Source organism: Plectropomus leopardus, chromosome 1 (assembly GCF_008729295.1).
Source record: "Plectropomus leopardus isolate mb chromosome 1, YSFRI_Pleo_2.0, whole genome shotgun sequence".
NCBI classification, from domain to species: domain Eukaryota; kingdom Metazoa; phylum Chordata; class Actinopteri; order Perciformes; family Serranidae; genus Plectropomus; species Plectropomus leopardus.
In genome coordinates this window covers 15517232-15534553 of record NC_056463.1, presented here as the reverse complement: position 1 = coordinate 15534553, position 17322 = coordinate 15517232, and the positions used below count along the sequence as shown (strand labels likewise).

Sequence of the window (17322 nt, the reverse complement as noted above, 5' to 3'; positions counted from 1 at the left end):
GCTCAATCGATGACATACAGTCCCAGGGTGGATGTCTGCCTCACTACACACACACACATGCATGCAACATGCTCTTTCTTTCCCCTTATCTGTCACAGAGTAAAATGTGAGCTTTCTGTTTCTTACAAAGAAATACACATACACACACACACACACAATGACTTTCTGCTCTCTGTCTTTCTCAAACCATAAACAATAACTTCCAACCAGACAAAATTAACCCTATTATTCACAGTGAGATAAGAAAGTAGTGCAAAAAAACCCATTGATACACAGTGAAGTTATGTGCACATAAATAGCTAATCCATCAGCTAAGTGTGTTCATACATCCAGCTAACCCCACAGGAGGCGTCTCAGCTGTGTGAGGGCACCTGAGTCATGGGGATTACAGACATTACGGTAATGGATATCTGCTGTGCACAGTAATAGGCAGACGCCTTGCGTGAACTCGCTCTCAGTAGTCAGGTCTCGACATTGTTGTTTCTGACTTGCATCTTGATTCGGCTGTTAGACCTTGGCTATCGATACGGTGGGGTCATAGCTGGCTAAGCAAAAGCATAAACATTGCATCAGTGCAAAAGCTCCTGTGTGATGCAAACATCATCCCATCCCTCCTGTTTGTCTTAGTGTTTTTAAGACAAAAAGGAATAAAAGGAGGAGAGTTTGGGAGCCTGTGCTGCTCTTTGCATGGCCTAAGGGAGGAGGAGGAGGGATGGAGATGAGGGGAGGAAGGCCTCTGCGTGGCTTTTTGGATGGGGGGTAGAATTGAGGTGAGGGGTGGGAGGTGGTTGACAGTTGTGTGCGTGCGTGAGCCTAATCTGCCTCCATCAGCTGTCAGAGTCGGGGACGTCAGGGCTACCGGGGCTCCTGGTCCTCCCTCTCTCTCTCTCCCTGTCTCTGTCTGTCCCTCCCTCTCTTCACTGGCAATGTCATGTTGTCAGCCCACATATGCTTGTCTGCAGTGGAGGGGGGTGGGGGCAGGGTGGAGGAGACATAGGCACATGGGCAGCCTCCGTCTTTTTCCTGTCGCTGTCGACACTTGTCTTCTTGCCTGTGCGCCGCTGACGTTGTTCCCTTTTAACCCCTCCAGCTCCCCCTGTCCTCTCTCTCCCTGCTGCTCTCCTCTCTCTGTGCACAGATAACATCAGAGGCGGCCCTTCATGAGTCGAGAATTACACTCGCAGGGCTTTTACTTCTGGCATGATTCTGTCCCCCTGCCGCTTTCTGTTCACTTAAAATCACAATAGATTTTGGAGCCTCTTTAATTTGGGCATCGGGGTGGTGTACAGAGTACAGGGAGTGTCCTGCTGTGATACTGTCCTGCGGCTGACCCTGAGCTCTGACCTCTCAGTGGTGGGAGAAGGGGGATCACTATAGGGCAATGGTTTACTGGTTCCTGGTGCTCACAAATTTAAAACTATGAGAAAAATTAAACAGCAGAATTTCTTTCCAATACTAGAGCTAACTGATAGATGTCGCTTAACTTCAGTCTGTGCCTGTTGAGTCAGAGAGCTGATCTGATTTTTGATCTCTGGAACAACAATAAGGTTGTCAATCATCATTTATTGCTGTTCTGAAGGTATTTCAAAAATCCTCAAAGACTCTTCGAACCATCTGGATTACAAAATATCCCGTCTGCTTCATGATAAACCAGGGCAAATTCCCTGTAAAGACCTACTTGTCAATAAACCTGTTTTTGATTCTGATGATAAAAGTTTTTCCTTTTTTTGTAATACAGACAAGAGTGCTAGTCAAAAATTAAGAGGATTTTCTTGCCAAATTTGCACAACATAAACCAAAATTAAAAATGTTTTTTGGGTCATCACTGATGTAGGAAGTATTTAGGTCATTTGCTTATGTAAAAGTACTAATACCAGACTGTAGAAGATACATTCTGTTCCCAGTAAAAGTCCTGTATTAAAAATGTAACTTAAGTTAAAGCTTGCGAGTCCAATCAGGAAACTGTAAGCATTACAAGTAAAAGTACTTACGCAAAAATTTTTAAATCAATTTAAAATTTTAAATTCAATTTAAAGGAAAGGCAGTCCTCATATTTAAGAAGCTGGAACCATAAAATGTTTTTGCATTAAAATGTTTCAAATAATTATCACGAGTATCACCTGAGCAATCATTTCAGATGCATATATATATTTTCACATGATTTTTGTGCAAATATCTAAATTTGTAAGTAACAAATAACTAAAGTTATCAAATAATTGTAGTGAAGTAAAATATACAATATTTCCCTTGAGTGTACTGGGGTAGAAGTAGAGAGTGTTATTGAAATATTTAAGAAAAGTAAAAGTGCCTTAAATTCTACTACTAATTACTTAAGTAGATGTACTTAGCTATATTCCATCACTGTTATGTATGGGTATTCTTTTCAATATTGTAAATTTTCATATAAAATAAGGTGTTTGCTTGCAACTTTTTCATCCAGATGGTTAGAAGAGTCTTTGGGGATTCTCAACATATTGGTAAGTGATCTTTGGGGGGGGTTGTTTAGTATTTTTTTGTAAAATTTGGATGGTTAGCTCTGAAACTTCTAAGTGTGCTTAACATAGAAAATTGTATTAAAAATCTTCAAACCTGGATAAATAAGTACAAGATTCATCTGCCTGGCTGTAAACCACAACTCATTTTTGAGTGACATGACCTTTTAAAAACCTTTCTTTTGCATTGTTAGAATTAATCTAAAAATAATTTGAGGTAATCCAGTGTTTGTTTTAATATTCTATTTTGTCAGTTTATTCTATTTACATGTGCTGTTTAAGATTTTGTAAACAGATTAAAAATGAATGCTTGTTTTAGTTTGGTGTAATTTTTATGGATTTATTCTCTGCATGCCTTTTATTTCTGTGTTATTTTTAGTTATGGTGAAAATTTTGCACCTTTGAGTGATACATTTAGTTTCTGTGAAGCCTTTTTAACATCTGAACAGAGACAATAGATGAAAAAGTGGCACATTTTACAGTGTCTCTGCTCATCAATGTGAACTGTCCCTGAAAAACAAGAGAATAATTAATAAACCAGCATCACTAAATCTCCCCTCTGTCTTTTTTTACTCCAGCTGAGAAACCATCAGGCTGCTGGGCAACAAGAGGCCGATATACCAAAGACAGCAGTCAAGCATTTGTATCTATATGGATAACGGTGCTCTCGCCCCAGTGACCTGCCCCTGGCACTTGCCACAGGGGGCTTTGAGACTACCTGTCAATCAAACTCCTTTCTTACAATTCACAACGCAAGTCTTGTCTAACTCATTACATCCCATCCTCCCCCAGTCTCCGAGCCCCAGTTTCCATACAAAGATGATATCTCTATACGTGCCCACTGGAGCGCACCGCCTGCCTGTCTCTGCATGCATGTTGCATGTTAACCATAAATCCTATGTACTGTAGAGTATGTCTGCATGAATGGATTCTAGTTCTGCAACACGTTCAACTACAGGCGGCAGCTGCAGTTCCTTATTGAGCCGAGTTACAGCCTCGTCTGAAGAGTTTTAGTCTGCAGGATATTAATGCAGAGCAGCTTTAACCAGGAACAGGTCAAGTCTCACATTAAAGCCTCTGCAGACTGCTTGTGAAAAGAGTGATTCTTGTTAAAGAATTACACTGCTGTGCTGCCCTCAGAGCTTATAGAAACTAGGAAAATGTCAAGATCAGATTGCAAAGTGGGTCTTATTAATGTTAATATTTAACCTTAGCAATATGTATGATTCATTACATATAATCAATGGCATGAAGCTTTCATGAGCAACGTGCATGTCTACATTAAATTTTCACACCTGCACCTGAACGCAAGCAGAAAACACAAAAGTGCTCAACGAAAACTCTCCCCTGTCACACACTGATACAAACACACTCACACACATCCCTCCTGGCTATGAGTACCCTTGCCCAGAGTGCTCCCTCGCTGCAGTTTCCATAGCAGGCAGGGAGACTGTCTGAGTGCTTTATGTTTGCTGTAACACAGAGTCATCACTGTCAGAGCCATTGATTTGTCAACAACATAGTGATACACTGTAGATGGATAATGGCCCATCTTGTGCACAGTTGCTGCGTTTTTCTGGACAGCCAAGGAGCATCTGCTGTTGTTTTTTTTTTTTTTTGTTCCTCTCTTTCTTTCCTCCTCTTCTCTTAAACCTCCCTCTCCACGCCCACCCCCCACACACAAACCCTTGCAGTATGAAAACAATAAAAGAAAAGCAATGTGTCTTGTTCAGCTGCTAAATAGCTGTCTGGTTTGTGTCTCCTGAGGTGGCTGCACATCAGTGGCTAGCCCATCTATCAGGCCAATGCATGGCCCTCAAACCTCCAGGTATAAAGATGACAAATACTCCTGAAAAGGGCATGGAGGAAGATGGATAGATATGGAAAGAAAGAGATGGTTACAGATATTGAGATGGAGTGATTGAGGGAGAAAGGGCGTGAGAGTTGAAGAAGACAAAATTAGGAACATGAAAAAGAAAACAAAGAAAGTAAAACCAAATGTTCTCTAATCGCAGCGGGAGCCAGTTGCAACTGCATTTATACAAAGTTTAAACGTGCATTAATTTAAACACAATGGTTTACTAGGTGAAGATTTACACATCACATTGAAATTTTACATCCAAACTAACAAGTTCTTACATACATAATGGTTTTCAATACATTTTTACAACAACTAACCTAACTGCTGCGTCTAACTGATATGTATGTAGCTCACTTAGTTAAAACAACTATAACTTAATAGCCTTGAGTTTGGAGTTTTTGCCGTCGCTATCTTGTTTTTTTTTGAGTTATAAGTGACATTTTTGCACAAAAAGCAAGGGCTTTGGAGGAGTGAGAGTTGCATCTGACACAGAAACCTAGAACATCGCTGTGGTAGTGACTTGTCAATCACGAGGTATTCACGCATTAAAGCATGCTCCGCTTTATCGTCCATTTTAAATGAGATCATAATTTATAGAATACACTTCATGCTGTGTTGAAGACAACTGAGACCATAAACCCATCAGGAAAATGTTTACTAGAGTAGTAAAAGAAGTGAGAAGTAGGGCTATTTTTCACTGTTGACTTCAATTCAATCAGTCTCCTTTGCTGGCCATTAGAAGAAATGCATGCTTAAGTCTAAAGGCTACGTCCTTCTTTTATACAGTCTATGGTTCAGAGTAAAGAGAAAAACAACTAATATGAAATATTGTTGACCAAACAAACAAAGACAACAAACACAATCTCAGACTAAATGACTAGCATTAGCTAAATAGTGTGAGGTGAGGTTAGCATTAACAGAAATTTCCCTATTACTCTCATAAAATGCATGACTACAGGACTAAATGAAACCTTTGATATGTCACCTGGGGTGGTGCCTTACGTCTTGCATCACACAGAGATGTTTGGTGCCTAATAAGCATTCTCTTGAGCTTGCATTAAGTCCTCTTGGACACCTCACTCCCAAATGTAACTTCAAAGAGAGGTGATTTTTTAATATTTTTTTTGTGATCATCAATTTACAAAGATACACTTTGCCCCTTGTACTGCTGAGATGATGAGGATGAGGGGGTCTCTGTATTCTAATATCAGTGTAGTATCTTGCATCAACAGACCAATCCAAATGGCTTACAAGACAAACTATAATTGCTAAGTGTGAGATCCAATAGATAAATTAAAGGAAAACATGAACAGTATTCTGTTTGCCATGTATTAATAAACTGGTTATATATTGCATGCATGAATTATTCAGTCTGGAATAAAACCAGCCTGTACTTTGCCACACAGTCCAACTTCTGCATCCTGCAAAACCATGCCCACCCGGTTGAAATACCAGGATTTAGGGTGTCCCCATGAATACAGCTCGTGATGCGGCAGTGACTTCCTGTTTATGAAGGTGATTGCTGTTAAACGAACAGTGCTACACGTTTCCTAGCAACCAATTTACAGCTAAGACATTCCTTAACTGTTAATGGTGAAACTTGATCTGGTAAATCACTAATTTGAAGCTAGCTAGTAGTTACAAAGACCTTAAGAAGGACTTTACACACAAACTTAGCAAGGGATTTTGAGTAGCTGGTACAACCCAGTCCAGGCTCCCTGCTCTCATTCCCTATTCCCTCCACTGTTTGATTAAACAGTACTTTCCCCCTATTCCCCCTTATCTGGGCTGTCGCTGCATGAAGGAGCTATCTGCTGTGTGACTGGCAGACTACTGCCTGCTGCCTCCGATAGCATTCCACTTTGGTTAGGTAAATAGGAACTTAACTGAACTGAGACAATTTAAACAGTCTAAATGTAAGGAGATTAAAACTGGCCAAACAGTGGCTGAGCACAGGGATGCATCGCTGCTAGTTATGCCGCAAGAATGAGAAACACACATGCAGGTTTGTGCGTGGCAAACACACAAATTTCACAAAGTCAAACAGAAAGACACAAGCATGGGAGACGCCTGGCAAAAAGACGTGCAGAGCGAGAGGACACATAGAAGCCGCCTTTAGTTGTTTTCGATGCCTTGGTGCCCTTTGACCTACAAAATCACTGTCTATGCTTGCAAAATCACCACACACACACACACACACACACACACACACAAACACGGTATGAGGCAAAGCATGATGGACCTGGGGACAAGTTTCCGCCTGGACGCCCTCATACGCGAGCCAGTCCTGCCCTGCTCTGCCCACAGGCCTTTCCAGACTGGCCAGTCGAGTGAGCGACCTACCCTGACTCTAACGCTGTGTGGCAGGGGGACCTAGAGACAGATGTTCCGTGCCAGTGGCATGATGCAGAAGAGGAGATGGTACCCCATGTGCACACAGTGTATGTGTCTATGAAGACAGACGGAGAGAGAGAGAGACAGAGAGAAAGTGAATGGTTGAATGGCAATGTTGGGAGGAAGAAGGAGGAGCAGCAGTGGGTGGCTGGGGGGTGGTGGTGGTGGGGGTGTAAAAGAAGAAATAAATCAAGTCAAAGCAATTTGTGGCAATGGCTGCTGCAGTGTCATTAGGAATCTCGTCACGCAGCAGCTCCTCTGAGCAGTCAGCAGACGCAGGTTGACGGCAGGCCAAAGAGGAATTTTAATTTTTCCCCCTGTCTTACAGCTCCCACCTCACATACATCTCACCACCGGCCCGCACTGCCAACAACAGCCTTCAAACTCATCATCAACTCGACTGGCCCTCCTGGATTTAAGCCTCTTTCAATATCACAACATTATGGTTCTGTTTCCTTGTACTTCTAATGAAGTTTTACTCAAACCAATCAAATTGCTGTGCATCGTTTGTATCAGTAATTGTTAAAATATATAGAATAACACTGATAGCGTCATTAATTCTAATAATAATTAAAGAAAATTCTTTAACTCTTTGAAACTTGAGCATATTGGCTGGATTTCATTAAGAAAAATGAGAAGAGGGCACCAAGCAACAAAAATGGCCCAAACATGAGCTGAAAGCTGAAGTTAATTACCTGAAAATAAGAAAAAAGAAAAGTAAAACAAACATACAAAAATAAGAAAATGACACCAATAAAGTGCTAAAAAAAACTCAACATTTTTTCTGTGACATAATTTTAAAATTTTAAATGATAATTAAGAGAATTATAAATATAGTTTTATGGACATTTTTATATGTAATAATCCCATCCAGCTAATATTCAGATAATTTCCTGGTTTCAATTTGCAGGACTTTCTTCCCCAGCTGCTCATTATGTTTTTCCCAGTGTTTTTGAAAGAACTCAATGCAGTTTTCTCAGTTTTCAGAGGTTTAAGTGATAGTGGAAGCGGTCTGAATACAGCACAAAAAACTGATGTCCATTCTGGTGCTAAAGGGTTTAACTATTTTATTTGTTGGAATAAAAACACATCTTTCTTCACCTAATTTAATAAAGTTTTAAGGCTAAAAGACTGATTTTCTATTTTATTTATGCCACTTCATACTTCTACTCCACTACATTCCAGAGGTAATGTTGTGCTTTACTTCACTACATTTATCTATCAAGCTTTAGTTACTTTACAAATCAAGACTTTTGCATACAAAGTTTAAAAAATATGCTTTAAAAAAATAATTAATATGTCAATTAATCAATTAAATAAAAAAAATATTGGCAACTATTTTTGATAAAAAAAATGTTTAAGTAATTTTATAATTTTATAAATCATTTTAAATGTTTTTTGGGGGTTGTGGTTTTTCTTTTGGGGGCTTTTTGGCATTGGGCACTTTTAATACTTTAAGGACATTTTTCTGATTATACTTTCTTATTTTTACTTAAGTAAGATCTTCAACATTTTTTATTGTAATAAAGTATATTTACAGTGAGGTATTAGGATTCTACTTAAGTAAGGATCTGAATACTTCCTTCACTGCTGGAGACAGGTTTGAGAGATGGCTGAGAGCTAATGTTAACTGGGGATGAAGCAATAATATTGACAGTTTTTATATTCTCACTATGTCTCAGTCTGCGTAATTTACACGGGTTGCAAAATCATTTCCAACATTTCCCTTCTGTTACCTCTTTTTAGTGTGTTTCCCATTTCCTATTATGGTTTCTGACACGGAAAACGTGACGCTGCACTATGATGTGAAGTGTCAGAGATAACATTACGAAAATATCAGTGTCTCCAAGATATGGTGGAGAAAGAAATGAAGACATTTTCAAAAAAAAGTTAAAGCTGTTACAGTAAGTGACAGAACTGTTGTTACAACCACAAATAGAGGAATGGAATAAAGCGTCATTTTAACCAAAATCCTAAAATAAGTGACTTGACTGAGGTGAAATAATTCAATCAATGACATTACAGATGGCATTTCATGATGCATTTGACCTTTTTTTTTTTTTTTTGTAGAAAAAAATATGTTTTATATCTGAAAGAGATTTCTCATAGAAGCAGAGGACTACGCAGAGAGATGGAGGTACAATATATGATTGTGTGTCAAACACAGAACCAACAGATCCATTTCAGTGTTGTGAGAGGATCAGCAGCACAAACTGAGAATGTGGTAATAACGCTGCCCGAGCGGAGCTGGGCAGAGTAATGCTGCACATTTCTCCTCTCGGCTGCCACTTTAATGAGCAGACAAAATGGCCACCGTTGAATAATTAATATGCGGGTCCATTAACAAGGCATTAGAATGCATTCTATCTCTTATTGATTTTTTCCTGCCGTTTTTTTTTTTTTTTTTTAAGTTGAAAACTTTTACTCCATCCGTAGACCACTCTGCGTCCAGTGCTGGTGAGAGTGAAATATGGCTGCTGCTGTTTAAATGTCAGCTTTGTAATTACACATGGAGTGACGAGCTGGGCAATCCCACGGCCCGAAGGCCTCTGATTTATGTTCAGGTGCTGATGGCAACAGCACAGACACATACTGACACATTCACACATAAAACATGTCCTTTATCCTCACAGACGCACCACCTGAACTCAGATTACACCTCTTTCTATTCACTGTATAGAGTTTATCCGTTACATTAATGCTTTCATGTATTAACAGTAAACACAGTGAGTACAGTTGATGTAACACTTTTTATATTATATTTTAATTTACATACTTTGCTGAATGTATCTTACTTTAATTGTTATTCTTTTAGGCGCTTGTGTTTGCTCTTCTCCTCTCTTTAGGAAACATGAGCGTGACTCTTGGAACTAGAGATGGCCATTTAGAAAAAATAATTTTCAGACATTTTATAGCCTGAACAATTAATCAATAAATCTAAAACTAATAATGTGAGGATCAAAGTGATGACTGCAGTCCTACACACCTTTACCTCTGCTGCTGCACTGATACATAAACTGATGAGAGTGTCACTGCTCTTCTTACTGTCTGTTATATGAAGTGTACCCCCCCGGCCCCCCTTTCCTCCTCACTGTGCTTTTTGCTTAGCAGTCTAACACACTCTAGTGGCATGTGGGACACCCCGGTTCAATACACCCTCCCTCACGCTCTCCGCCCATCAGTCAGATTCTAGGCACAGATACCTACTGGGAAAACCAATCTATATCTGGACGAATGGAGGAGGAGAGGCGAGGCCAGATCAATGTACAGATATTGATACACGCAGCCATGCGAGGAGACTACACTCCTTCTGAACTCATTCTCTCTCTCACTGAAAAGATTAGGAATTGAGATGAACTGCTGAGTAAGGTGTGTGTGTGTGTGTGTGTGTGTGTGTGTGTGTGTGTGTAGATGACAAAAGAGAAACTGTAACACTGGCAGATACTACAGATAGAGCAGGGAGAAAGAGGAGAGATGAAGGAGGGAGTGGAGATACGTGGTAGAGACACAGATTACCACCACAGAGCTCAGTAATGGTGTGAGGGGAGCACGTCAATAATAAATACCTCCCATTACACCACGGTGGACCGCTGGAGCGAGCTGTACAGCACGACACCTGCTGACTCCCTGATCTCCCTCAAATTACACTGATGCTCTCACACTGAGCTTCTGTGGACTACAACATACAGTGACTGCATCAAATACAGAGATATACAGCAGAGCTACGCACTATATTGTGCACACGGCTGCAGCCGTGAATTCATTTTCCAGCACAGCAAAGAGGTTGAGCGTCAGGGTTTGATCCCCTCTGACAACTCCCTGTTGGGCTCTGGGTTGTTTTTTTTTTTTTTTAAGGCCCGCTCCCCTCCCTCTCTTCAAAGAGACGAGGTTTGACATCCAGGTGTTTTATAGTATTTGTGGCTCTGATCATCCATCAAGCCAATCGATCACTCTCCCAGCAGCTTTTATTAATGATCTTGTCAGCCAGCCCGCTCTCGGGTGCAGCCGCTTGTCCAGGATGATAGATCATTAGCTAGTCTGCCTGCTATTTATTCTCTCATGACCTTGTCTCTCTCCATTGTTGAGTGGGCCGAGTTATGAGAGCTAGAACATGATAATTCACTATTGATTCTGTTTTTTTTCCCCCAAAAAGTTTTTTTTTAGCTGTGTTCAAGTGGAAAGATGCAGATGGTGGTGTAAGAAGTGGTAAGGCATTTAGTTTTGTAAAAACAGCAGTGTCACAACATAAGAAACCCCATTTTAAGTTCTGCATTCATAATTTTACTTAAGCTAAAAGTCATTATGCAGTATCGCCCTTTTAGTGCTACATTAAAATGATAGCTGGGATTTTTCTAAGTGTGGTTGTATGAGGTACTCAGCCATAGTCTGTGTATTACCTTTGTTAAAAGGTGGTTGGCATGCCCCCAAATTGGAGAAGCAGGCAGAAGTACCATTATGGACACTAAGCAATGAAAAATGTAAAAGAAAAAGCCCTGCTTTAAAAAAAATCAATTTTGTTTGAGAGTATATTATATTTATAATATTTTCACTGATTTACAAAGCTGTCAAACAGCGTTTTTTGACAGGGCGCTAAACTGATAATAAAACATCTATGCTCTCTTCGAAGCCACACTCTATTGACAAAGAAAGTAATTTTACCTCACCGAACAGAGGAGCTGCTGGTCTGCTGCCTTGATCAGTTCCTTTATTTGCATTATTGTATTTTAGAGGGTTAGTTTGGATTTACTAAACTCACACAATAACACAAACAAAATAAAACAGCTGCTCCTGTCCTCAACAAGGTAAAATTACAGTTTTTGTCAAAGGAGTCTGGTGGCTTTGAAGAGAGTGATACAACAGCTTTGATTCCCTGTCGGGAAGGGCTGTCAAACGGCAAGGTAAAACGCTGAAAAAATTCTAAATATAGCAGAGACTGAAACTGATATTGATTTTTTTAGGTCAGTAAAATACATTGCTGCCCCCATACAGTAGATTGCTTAGCTTCTGTGGCTGAACTCCTGCCTGTTTCTCCAAACTGGCTCGCCAACAGCCTTCTACTGTCTGTAATACACTGACTATGGATAAGTACATCATAAAACCCAATTTCAAAAACTCTGAACTATCCCTCTAACTAAAATACCTTGGGATCATTATTTCGTAAGTAGTATTTTGATATAGCCGGTCGATGTATTTCTAACCACTTCACACACTGATGGGTACGTTAATCTATGACAGTGCACCAGAGGTACTAGGCAGATCATATATTTTTTGGGGTTAAATCTGAATCTCAGAAGTAACTGCCAGATTAATGTGGTGTAGTGAAACTGAAATCATCTCCTTTCAAAAAGTGTAGGAGTATAATGTAGCATAAAACGGAAATTCTCAAGTGAAATAGTATTTCAACGAGTCCTCACATAAAACTAGACAGCCACAAACATTTTTTTAAATTTGTGCTATATGATTAGGAAAAAAACAGACAAAGGACTGTGGCCTTTCCTGCGCCGTACCAAACCAATAAACGCTGGTGGGGGAAGTACTTTGTCCCTTTGTCATAATGGTGGCTGGCTGGTAATAAACGTTCTTGTATTACAGTGAAATGATAAGCTAAAATATGTTCTTCAGAGCATTTGATGCGAGATATAGGGAGTGCAGAAACAGAGTCTTGGTTTATATTTCATCAGCGATGCTTTGTTTTAGTGTATGATCTCAGTTTTTTTTGGCCTCTGTTTTAACTGTGTAGGAAGCAGGAGGTTCACAAATTCCGACTATTACAGCTAAACAGGGCATTAAATATGTTCCTGAAGACATTTTAGGATATAAATAGGTAGTGCATAATACTGATGAAGATTCATTCAGCACTGCCTGGGTCTACCCTTTGATCAGATTTCGGTCAGTTGATCTGTCTATTGATCTGCTTCTATACTCTTTTTGTCGATGGGGGCAGAATGGGTAGCAGGCAATACAAAAATGCGGAAGTACAACCTGTAGTTTGAGCAACAGTCTGAGAGACAGTGAAATTCTGCCAGTTGACGTCAAAGGCAACAATGGTTAGATGGAGGGAAGTTTAAAATTTACACATATTACCCACAATGTTTTGATAAAAAGCTGGTGGAAAATCAGCAAAGTATCTCTATAAGTACAGTAACTGAGTGAAGCCGTTTTTTTCATCAAAAGACGCAGAAGTGGTGCAGCAGAGTTAACAGGATAGCTTAATTCACCGTCTTTAAAAAAAAAACCAAACAACATTTTTTGGAACATCACAGAAAATGAAACAGACATAATTAACAGATAGCAGTGAGGGACAGACGGGAACAGAAAGGGAAAAAAGACAGTGATAGACAGAGAAAAAGGGAAAAAGGTCAACAGAGAAAAAGGCAAAGAGAAAACTGAGAGAGAGTCAGCGGGAGTTTCACAGGAACGAAGCCCGAGGCTGAGCCAGTGAGGTGTAAGCAGCTTTAGAATAAACATGAGCTCCATGTAAACAACAACCTGCCACTACAAGCATCACTTACGCACCCACACGGACCTGGTGGGGTTCTGGATTCACTGATGTGTGTTTGTATGTGTGTGTAGTGTATACTCAGGGTGTCCCTGGGGCTGAAGAGCCCTGCCTGTCATCCTCCCATCACTCCTGTCTCTACCCACTTACATCCATAAAGCCTGTCATGTTGATCAAGAAGCTACAGGCCCGCAGCCCTTTGTGATTGTCAAAAGTGTGCACACGTGAATGTTTGACTGTATAATTGTAGCCTGATTTTCTGTTAGCAACTGCAATGTACAACAGAGCGGCAGTGTAGAAGTGCTCAGAGGCCACTGTGCTTCTTTGGCTCATTACTTCAGTCTGACCTGTTTGTTATGCAGCCCGTGTTCAAAGAGAAGGGGGAACAACTTCTTTCTCCTCCAGAATCATTCATGATGGACGGCTTTCATGTTCACAGCAGAATGACGGGCACACTGAGACCTCTGTGGAGTCAGAATGACAGAGGATGAGCTTCAAAGTAACGTACTGTATGCACAGGTCCAAATGCAAATCCTCAGAGTACAGAGAGCACATCACTACAGTGTTGACCTCTCTGCCTCGGCTGCATTATGAAGTTTAAATATTACATGTTAGTACATTTCTGAAATGTTGTGTGAATATAGTAACCCAAAACTCCTGTAGCAGTCTGAATTTTGAAGCTTGAGAAGATGCTGGTATCATATGAAACTATGAGACCTGAGGAATCCACTGGTAACAACATTTTTGAAACGGACATCACTGTAAAATGATCCAGTGTGACCTCTAGGATAATTAGAGCCACATGAAACTTTAAAACCACAAACTAGAGACCTCCGTTATTCAGAGGATGTATGGTTTCATGTGTATGTTCACAATATGGGTGTTTCTCAGCAGTTTCCAGCACAGATGTGCTCACGATCCAATCCCTAAAAAAATACAGTTATATCAGAAATTCTATAATGTCAGAAGTTTTTGATACCATATCACAGCATGGATTTCTCTATGGTGTTCCTCGTTGTCTTGGTGTCTTAATGTGGTACATTTGGGGGATTTTTGAGCATTTTATAGTTTTAAACAGAACGTTTATCACAGATTTACGTCTATAACAATTGAGACACAGTGATGAGCTGCAGCCCGAATAAATTTTCAGGTTTCATCTTTCAGATGATGTAAACCACTTCTATGTGGCATTTACTTTGGACCTGCTATTTCCACCTAAAGATCCCCCGTCCTCCCTAAAAAAGACAAAAATGGGTCACTGTGGATCCCAGAGGATTTTAAGCATTGTCTATTGTTTTTTTTAGGGCTGGACTTAAAATGAAGAGAATCTACATTTGCTGTCTATGCCGCTAAACTTTGAAATAGTTCATTACTTATTATAAAATAGTCAAACATTTGACATTTACTGAGAGGCAGACGAGAAGATTAAGACCTCTCTTGTGTCAGAAGAGTTCTGTCAATCTTCTCTAATTCCTGTTAAGAAAGTGAATATTCCCTTAAATGTAAAACTCTCTGGGTGTGCTCAGAAGAGTTATTGGCGATGACACCGTGTACTGACAGACACATCCTTGAGTACACTTCTGCAATCTGTAACTTTTGCTCAGAAAATATCTACATGGATGAATAGTTCATACCTGTCCTTGTGTCCATTGTTCCACTGTTGTTTATAACGATTTAACTGACTGCCGGTTGGTCTCTGTCAGCCCTGAGACAAAGTTGCAAACTGTCAAGCATTTTCTTTCTGCCTTCGACAGGGTGTACGCTGGGATACGATTCTGAAAAGCGGGTAGAGAAAATGAATCAGTGATTGAATGAGCTGGAATTCAATCAGTATGCTCAATGTAATAAAAAATCTTACTTTGAAATGTAATACTGTTTCAATCCTTTGTTAGCCTGTGATGCCAGCTGGCTCCTCTTATAACCTAATGTGTCCTTCGTCTGAACAGGGAGCTACACAAGCCTCGGAAAGTAAATAAATATTATCTTGCGGGCAGGCTTACAGCAAAAGTGAAACTGTGACAAAGCAAAGACACCAATACAACGCACAATACAAGCTCTCCCGTCATCTCGTTTCACATCACCTGCTTCTTTCAAACCTTTGCCACTTTACCCAATTTCTCCATGTGTCTTAAACACATAAACAACCTCACAGGTGTCCCCCCATAACCCACCCTCCAGGACCCTGGGGCCCAATAAGCAGACATCTGCAGACAACCTTTTCCACCATGCTCCAGCAAACACAGCCAGGGAGTGTTTGAATGTGTGTGTGAGTGAGAGAGGGAGGTGGATGTAGTTCAAGGGCACAAGTACTCCATCAAGCTCGAGTCCAGGGAATAACCACCAGCCCCCCCCCCTCTCTGTGCACCAGAGAGGCGCTGGAACCAGTCCTGAGTGCCCCTCTAAACACACACCTACAGTAGAGTGCATCTATCACTGCGCACTAGACTCTTCAGTTCTGATTTTGACCCTCTGCTGTTAGCTGCAGCCTCGGCATGGCAGCCCTTCCTGCCCGTGGCCCTGGCCGACTCCCAGCTCTGGCGTGGGTGGTTGGGTGGGGTGGCAAGGGGGGGGATTTGGGGGCACTGAAGCTGTCCTCTGGTGCTCCTGCAGCCCTGCCTGCTCATCCATCCTAGCCTGCCAGCCCACAGATCGATAGCTCTGCTCTCTTAATCAGGTCTCTGGTGACTGTGGGCGGACAAGCGTGTGTATGTGTGTGTGTGTCTGTGTGTGTGTGTGTGTGTGGACAGGAGGTTGTATCGGCTGGGGGTTGCACTTGTGTTTCTTTCCATCTTCAGTTCTCTGGCTGCTCATCATGACTGTTTATCTCAACTGTATTTTAGCACCTTTCTTCTTTATCTCCAAATACTCTGCATATCACTTGCTCAGAACCCTGCGCTGACTTTTTTTTTTTACATCATTTTTGTCATCCCCCTTTCTTCTATCAACTTTCTCGAGCCAGCTCTTGTTAAGGCTCCAATCTCTCTGACAGTCCTGCTTTATATTTTTTCTCCTCTCGGCGCCTTTTCTTTCATCTCTTCACGCGCTCTCTGCCTATCCTGGCAGCACGCCAGGGCTCATTCAAAAGGAGTCTTCACAGTCAAGTTGGTCCCGGTGCCACTGCAATCTGTTTTGACTTGTGATGAAGACAGAAGAGGTGAAGTATTGGAGAAATGGAGATGAGAAAGGATGAGAGGTGAGAAGAGCGAGCGGAGCGAGAGGGTTAGTCAGATGGAGTGCGGGGCATCCAGCTGTGGTGTTGTGCCTTGCTGGAGAATCCGCCTTGAGGCTCTCATCGCACCTGTGTAACCACAGCTGCACAGACACACACATGCACAGAGGAAACAAGTGTGACAACACGGTGGTTTATGAAAAAGTAGGAAACATAAATAACTCCAAACACTTTTTCGTTATAAAACTTTTTAATTTTCAGATAAATATTATCTGTTATTTTAGGTGCAGCAGTGTGCGCACAATGCTGAGGACTTCATATTAGCTGTGTTTTTGCTCACTAATCACATTTCAAAGTTCATCATGTCTCCTGTTCTACCACCATAATTGTCTTTTAGTGCAGCTGTAATTAACTATGATTCCAGATACCACACCACTCTACAATCAAAAGTCATTCTATATTCTCTGATCACATTTTCACACCCCCTTCTTATCCGAATATTTCAGTAAGAGTACTCAAAGCACTCCTTACCAATAGTTACTGCTGTGTTGAAGTAGTTTTATTGGACCAGTTGAACATCCAGTTCATGGTATGCGCAATTATTCATAAAATTAGACTAAACTAGCTGTTCTCATCTCATTAAGGCACATTGAACAGTGGATCCCATCATTGTGGCGGCTGTGGCTCAGAGGTAGAGCGGGTTGTCCTCTAATTGGAAGGTAAGCGGTTCGACCCCCGCTACTCCGGGCAACATGTTGAAGTACCCTTGGGCAAGATACTGAACCCCGAATTGCTCCTGATGCTGCTTCATCGGAGTGTGAGTGCGTGTGAATGATTACTGAGTAGCAGGTGGCACCTTGTATGGCAGCTTCGGCCACCAGTGTGTGAATGTGTGTGTAAATGTGTG

General features: G+C 41.0%; 1 protein-coding gene across 1 annotated transcript in view; it reads right to left on the bottom strand.

Annotated features, from left to right (window-relative positions):
- The window catches only part of cdh15 (cadherin 15, type 1, M-cadherin (myotubule)), a 38381-nt gene extending 24712 nt beyond the window's left edge, over positions 1–13669 (bottom strand). Inside the window, exon 1 of the mRNA XM_042493496.1 lies at positions 13594–13669. The gene's annotated coding sequence lies outside the window, so the exon portion shown is untranslated. The remainder of the gene's footprint in view (positions 1–13593) is intronic.
- Positions 13670–17322: the final 3653 nt, after the last annotated feature.